The following is a 7,500-nucleotide window of genomic DNA, read 5'->3' as shown; positions in this document are numbered from 1 at the left end:
GACTCCCTGCTTTCTGACTCCCTGCTTCCTCACTCCCTGCTTCCTGACTCCCTGCTTCCTGACTCCCTGCTTCCTGATCCCCTGCTTCCTGACTCCCTACTTCCTGACTCCCTGCTTCCTGACTCCCTGCTTTCTGACTCCCTGCTTCCTGACTCCCTGCTTTCTGACTCCCTGCTTCCTGACTCCCTGCTTTCTGACTCCCTGCTTCCTGACTCCCTGCTTCCTGACTCCCTGCTTCCTGATCCCCTGCTTCCTGACTCCCTGCTTCCTGACTCCCTACTTCCTGACTCCCTCCTTCCTGACTCCCTGCTTTCTGACTCCCTGCTTCCTGACTCCCTGCTTTCTGACTCCCTGCTTCCTGACTCCCTCCTTCCTGACTCCCTGCTTTCTGACTCCCTGCTTCCTGACTCCCTGCTTCCTGACTCCCTGCTTCCTGACTCCCTGCTTCCTCACTCCCTGCTTTCTGACTCCCTGCTTTCTGACTCCCTGCTTCCTGACTCCCTGCTTCCTGACTCCCTGCTTCCTGACTCCCTGCTTCCTGATCCCCTGCTTCCTGACTCCCTGCTTCCTGACTCCCTGCTTCCTGACTCCCTGCTTTCTGACTCCCTGCTTCCTGACTCCCTGCTTCCTGACTCCCTGCTTCCTGATCCCCTGCTTCCTGACTCCCTGCTTCCTGACTCCCTACTTCCTGACTCCCTCCTTCCTGACTCCCTGCTTCCTGACTCCCTGCTTTCTGACTCCCTGCTTCCTCACTCCCTGCTTCCTGACTCCCTGCTTCCTGACTCCCTGCTTCCTGATCCCCTGCTTCCTGACTCCCTACTTCCTGACTCCCTGCTTCCTGACTCCCTGCTTTCTGACTCCCTGCTTCCTGACTCCCTGCTTTCTGACTCCCTGCTTCCTGACTCCCTGCTTTCTGACTCCCTGCTTCCCGACTCCCTGCTTCCTGACTCCCTGCTTCCTGATCCCCTGCTTCCTGACTCCCTGCTTCCTGACTCCCTACTTCCTGACTCCCTCCTTCCTGACTCCCTGCTTTCTGACTCCCTGCTTCCTGACTCCCTGCTTTCTGACTCCCTGCTTCCTGACTCCCTCCTTCCTGACTCCCTGCTTTCTGACTCCCTGCTTCCTGACTCCCTGCTTCCTGACTCCCTGCTTCCTGACTCCCTGCTTCCTCACTCCCTGCTTTCTGACTCCCTGCTTTCTGACTCCCTGCTTCCTGACTCCCTGCTTCCTGACTCCCTGCTTCCTGACTCCCTACTTCCTGACTCCCAGCGTCTACTTTACAATTATGGTGTACTGTGTGTAGATCGATGGGGAAAAACATATAATTTCATCAATTTTAAAATAAGGCTGTAACGTAACAAAATGTGGAAAAAAAAACAATGGCTCTGAATACTTTCCGAATGCTCTGTATACTGTATATACCCATTAACATCTGCTAACCATGTGTATTTGACTGATTTGATTTGATGTTTACACCCACTTTAGGAACATAACTCTTCAGTCAGTCATTTTGTGAAGGGAGTCATCTATTGAAATTCAATGACAGCAGAGTCAAGGCCCTGCATCCCAAATGCCCACCCTATTCTATATATAGTGCACTACTTTTGACCAGGACCCATGGGGAATAGGTGGCAATTTGGGATGCTTACAGAGAACAACAGAAAGACAAACATATTGTCTGAACCAAATGTCTTGCCTGAAGGCACAGCGGACTGTAATGGAGTTATGACGGGTGACTTATCTGAACTGTCGTGTGTGTTGTTCTGAGATGTACGCCAGAGTTTCCCCTAATTCGATCAGTCAGGCGGGCTGAGGCCTCCCACTGATTCAACCCATCTGGACATACAGTATCTGAACACTCTATTCAGGCCTCTGTCTCCCCCCTTCTCTCCCTGACCCTCTCTCTCCCCCCTCTACTACCTGACCCTCTCTCCCCCCTCTACACCCTGACCCTCTCTCTCCCCCTCTACCTCCTGACCCTCTCTCTCCCCTTCTACTCCCTGACCCTCTCTCTCCCCCCTCTACTCTCTGACCCTCTCTCTCCCCCCTCTCCCCCCTGACCCTCTCTCTCCCCCCTCTACCCCCTGACCCTCTCTCTCCCCCCTCTACCCCTTGACCCTCTCTCTCCCCTCTACTCCCAGACCCTCTCTCTCCCCCCTCTACCCCTTGACCCTCTCTCTCCCCTCTACTACCTGACCCTCTCTCTCCCCCCTCTACTACCTGACCCTCTCTCCCCCCTCTACACCCTGACCCTCTCTCTCCCCCTCTACCTCCTGACCCTCTCTCTCCCCTTCTACTCCCTGACCCTCTCTCTCCCCCCTCTACTCTCTGACCCTCTCTCTCCCCCCTCTCCCCCCTGACCCTCTCTCTCCCCCCTCTACCCCCTGACCCTCTCTCTCCCCCCTCTACCCCTTGACCCTCTCTCTCCCCTCTACTCCCAGACCCTCTCTCTCCCCCCTCTACCCCTTGACCCTCTCTCTCCCCTCTACTACCTGACCCTCTCTCTCCCCCCTCTACTACCTGACCCTCTCTCCCCCCTCTACACCCTGACCCTCTCTCTCCCCCCTCTACCCCCTGACCCTCTCTCTCCCCCCTCTACCCCTTGACCCTCTCTCTCCCCTCTACTCCCAGACCCTCTCTCTCCCCCCTCTACCCCTTGACCCTCTCTCTCCCCTCTACTACCTGACCCTCTCTCTCTCTCTCTCCCCCTCTACTCTCTGACCCTCTCTCCCTCTCTACTCTCTGACCCTCTCTCCCTCTCCCTCTCTACTCTCTGACCCTCTCTCTCTCTCCCCCTCTACTCTCTGACCCTCTCTCCCTCTCTCTCCCCCCTCTACTCCCTGACCCTCTCTCCCTCTCCCTCCCTCTCTCTCTTGTTTTCTCTGTGTTTATCATTTGAATTGAGGTCTGCATCTCTAGCTATGGAGAGATGGCGTCGTTCTGTTCTTTCTTCAGTCGTCTCTTCTTTCTTCTGACTCATATCTATGTCACGTGTTAATATTTCAAAACGTTCACACAGCGGAGAGGGCCCGGCTGCTGAGGGCCCCGGCTGCTGAGGGCCCGGCTGCTGAGGGCCCGGCTGCTGAGGGCCCGGCTGCTGAGGGCCCCGGCTGCTGAGGGCCCGGCTGCTGAGGGCCCCGGCTGCTGAGGGCCCGGCTGCTGAGGGCCCGGCTGCTGAGGGCCCGCCTGCTGAGGGCCCCGGCTGCTGAGGGCCCGGCTGCTGAGGGCCCGGCTGCTGAGGGCCCGCCTGCTGAGGGCCCCGGCTGCTGAGGGCCCGGCTGCTGAGGGCCCGGCTGCTGAGGGCCCGGCTGCTGAGGGCCCGCCTGCTGAGGGCCCCGGCTGCTGAGGGCCCGGCTGCTGAGGGCCCGTCTGCTGCAACAACACCGTCAGCCAGAGTAGTGGAAGTGGAGCGTGTATCAGTCGCTGTTGTCGACAGACTTTCAAAAGGTTTAATATTATTGTTCACACTGTGGCCTCCTTAAAACAACTTAATAGATAGGTCTATCTTGTTTGTTTGTCTGAACACATTTCTTTTGCTTCTAAGATGATGTCGTACTGGTAAGATGTGTTGCCAAGACGATATTGCTTGAGGCTCATTTTCTACAGTGTGTTCTTTCAGACTAGGTGTGTTAGGAAGCCTTTTGACAACCCACCATCACTTGTTTCACACAAAATATCTTGACTGTGTCACGAATGTCACTCTATTCCCTATACAGTGCACTACTTTTGACCAGAGCCCTATAGAACCCTATTCCCTATATAGTGCACTACTTTAGACCAGAGCCCTATAGAACCCTATTCCCTATATAGTGCACTACTTTAGACCAGAGCCCTGAAGAACCCTATTCCCTATACAGTGCACTACTTTAGACCAGAGCCCTATAGAACCCTATTCCCTATATAGTGCACTACTTTAGACCAGAGGCCTATGACCCTAGTCAAAAGTAGTGGACTCCATAGTGAAGAGGATGTCATTTAGGATGCACAGGCTGTGATCTAAGGGTCAAATAAGTCCTTGGTTGTGTGCTTGTGACGTTAGTTCAATGGAGAGAGAGTTTGAACTTGCTTAGTCTTTGCTTTTATTGAATTTGATATCATTCAAACAGCCCTAATCCACTTAACAGACCATCAACATGATGTTGACATTGGATCATTCATTTGTATGATATTTGGAAATGGGGATATTAGCGGTACATTATCTGTCTGATAATATATGTCAGTGTTCCAGAGGTACATTATCTGAATGGTAATATATGTCAGTGTTCCAGAGGTACATTATCTGACTGATAATATATGTCAGTGTTCCAGAGGTACATTATCTGTCTGATAATATAAGTCAGCGGTACATTATCTGTCTGATAATATATGTCAGTGTTCCAGAGGTACATTATCTGTCTGATAATATATGTCAGTGTTCCAGAGGTACATTATCTGTCTGATAATATATGTCAGTGTTCCAGAGGTACATTATCTGTCTGATAATATAAGTCAGCGGTACATTATCTGACTGGTAATATATGTCAGTGTTCGGTTACTGGCCCAACGCCCTAACCACTAGGCTACCAGCCGCCCCAACCATTCAGTTACTGGCCCAACGCGCTAACCACTAGGCTACCTGCCGCCCCAACCATTCAGTTACTGGCCCAACGCTCTAACCACTAGGCTACCAGCCGCCCCAACCATTCAGTTACTGGCCCAACGCTCTAACCACTAGGCTACCAGCCGCCCCAACCATTCAGTTACTGGCCCAACGCTCTAACCACTAGGCTACCAGCCGCCCCAACCATTCAGTTACTGGCCCAACGCGCTAACCACTAGGCTACCAGCCGCCCCAACCATTCAGTTACTGGCCCAACGCTCTAACCACTAGGCTACCTGCCGCCTCTACACTCTAACCACTAGGCTACCTGCCGCCTCTACACTCTAACCACTAGGCTACTTGCCGCCCCTCCACTCTAACCAGTAGGCTACCTGCCGCCCCAACCTTTCGGTTACTGGCCCAACGCTCTAACCACTAGACTACCTGCCGCCCCAACCTTTCGGTTACTGGCCCAACACTCTAACCACTAGACTACCTGCCGCCCCAACCTTTCGGTTACTGGCCCAACACTCTAACCACTAGGCCAGCTGCTGCCCAAACCTTTCGGTTACTGGCCCAACACTCTAACCACTAGGCCAGCTGCTGCCCCAACCTTTTGGTTGCTGGCCCAGCGCTCTAACCACTAGGCTACCTGCCGCCTATACACTCTAACCACTAGGCTACCTGCCGCCTATACACTCTAACCACTAGGCTACCTTCTGCCCCAAGAGCCCTAGGTACTATGTTGAGTCTTGTGTCAGTGTGATACAGTAGGATAGAGGGTTAATCTAACATGTTACCAATGTTATTATTTAATTCTTCTCTTCCTTCCTTGTGAATAATGGAGGGGATGCTTTTCAAAAGCAGAGGAGAGGAGGAGGTGCAACGTTCTTCTCCTTCTGAACGCAGCCCAGACGTGCTTTCCAAATGGCTCCCTATTCTCCTCTATAGCCCTATGGGCCCTGGTCGATAGTAGTGCACTACATCGGGAATAGGCTGACGTTTGGAAGTCTGTCCCAGCTCAGGGTTCCCAATTAGAATCCGTGGCGCGGCTGCCAAAGCACATGTTTAGGTACTGTGTGCTGGCACTTTTCATGATACAGCCTTTTAAAGTATTAATGAAACCAGCTAACAAAGTGGCGCTGCTTGCCACAGATTTGCCAATTTAGCCCAAAGCCAAGCTGCGCGACGTCAAAGTCAGACAGACGCAGTGAGACAGAGTCACGCTTCCTTCCGCTGTTCTCCGATCGAGTCCTTTAAACGGGCCAGGGGAGTGTGTGGTGGGGAGGGGGGGAGGGCAGAGAGGAAGTAGCAATACGGTCTCTTTGAAGACGTCTCTGATATTTGATGGTCTTTAGACTGGATTCATTCAAAATGTCACACGCCAGGACGACGGTGCGGCGATAAACTTTCAAGGGCGAGGGGGTCAGTCAGAGCTGAGACACCAGCGGAGATCTGACAGACGGACTGAGTACCAAATTACACCCTATCTTCTACGTAGTGAGCTAATGTTGGATCAGAAGTCTCTACGGGTTGATGTTAAAAGCACTTGACTAGGGAATATGGTGCCGTTTTGGTTCCCATACAGGAAGTAATGCTGAGCTGAATTCACTGTTATTAAGTTATTTATCCATCACATCAACATTGTCATCATCTTTTAGTTCAATATACACTATCCTCCTGCGCTACCCAGGGTTAGCGTAGGAACTCTTTACTCGGATACGAGTTACCTCAGAGTTTCACTACGTCAGCTGAAAATATACTTTTTTTTTTGATTTGTCCAAGACTTCTGCTTGCTTTTAGCTCATGATGAACTTGTGATGTGACAAGTGACAGGATCATTCTGGCAGGAAAAAAAACTCCCCAAACTAGTTTGGCCTGTCATCTTTATAGTGTTCAGGGGTTGTCATTGGGTTTTAGTTCTGAACGGGAATCAGAGAACACATGTAGAATGTGTGGCACGAGATGGGACGAAATGTGGCTTTTCAGTTTAATGTGTGGAACAAGATGGGATGAAATGTGGGTTTTCAATTTAATGTGTGGCACGAGATGGGATGAAATGTGGGTTTTCAGTTTAATGTGTGGAACAAGATGGGATGAAATGTGGGTTTTCAATTTAATGTGTGGCACGAGATGGGATGAAATGTGGGTTTTCAATTTAATGTGTGGAACAAGATGGGATGAAATGTGGGTTTTCAATTTAATGTGTGGCACGAGATGGGGCAACATCTGGCTTTTCAATTTAAGCAAAATGGTTTCGTGCCATAACCACCTTCCAAATATTTTTTCCCTTTTGAACAAAACGGGGGATTTGAATTAGTATTGAATTAGTACTGAATTAGTACTGAATTAGTACTGAATTAGTACTGAATTAGTACTGGGTTAGTATTGAATTAGTACTGAATTAGTATTGAATTAGTACTGAATTAGTACTGAATTATTATTGAATTAGTACTGAATTAGCAGTGAATTAGTATTGAATTAGTAGTGAATTAGTAGTGAATTATTAGTGAATTAGTAGTGAATTAGTATTAAATTAGTACTGAATTAGTAGTAAATTAGTACGGAATTAATATTAAATTAGTACTGAATTAGTAGTGAATTAGTACGGAATTAGTATTAAATTAGTAGTGAATTAGTAGTGAATTAGTACGGAATTAGTATTAAATTAGTAGTGAATTAGTAGTGAATTAGTAGTGAATTAGTACGGAATTAGTACTGAATTAGTAATGAATTAGTAGTGAATTAGTAGTGAATTAGTAGTGAATTAGTACTGAATTAGTATTAAATTAGTAGTGAATTAGTAGTGAATTAGTAGTGAATTAGTATTGTGTGTATAGTTTTGTGCCATAACCTTGTCGTTTTATTTGTGGGAATCGTCATCCTTATAAATTTTTCCTCTTCGTGTTGCCTGCTGTGTC

General features: G+C 49.6%; 1 protein-coding gene across 1 annotated transcript in view; it reads left to right on the top strand.

The window, feature by feature from the left end:
* Positions 1-7,500, top strand: part of LOC106593108 (protocadherin-9) — a 490,250-nt gene that overhangs the window by 212,412 nt on the left and 270,338 nt on the right. The window lies entirely within an intron of this gene.

The sequence above is a fragment of the Salmo salar genome, chromosome 16 (assembly GCF_965601325.2).
Source record: "Salmo salar chromosome 16, fSalSal1, whole genome shotgun sequence".
In the NCBI taxonomy this organism is placed as follows: domain Eukaryota; kingdom Metazoa; phylum Chordata; class Actinopteri; order Salmoniformes; family Salmonidae; genus Salmo; species Salmo salar.
Note: the sequence above shows the minus strand (reverse complement) of the source record. Positions and strands in the feature narration are given on the sequence as shown.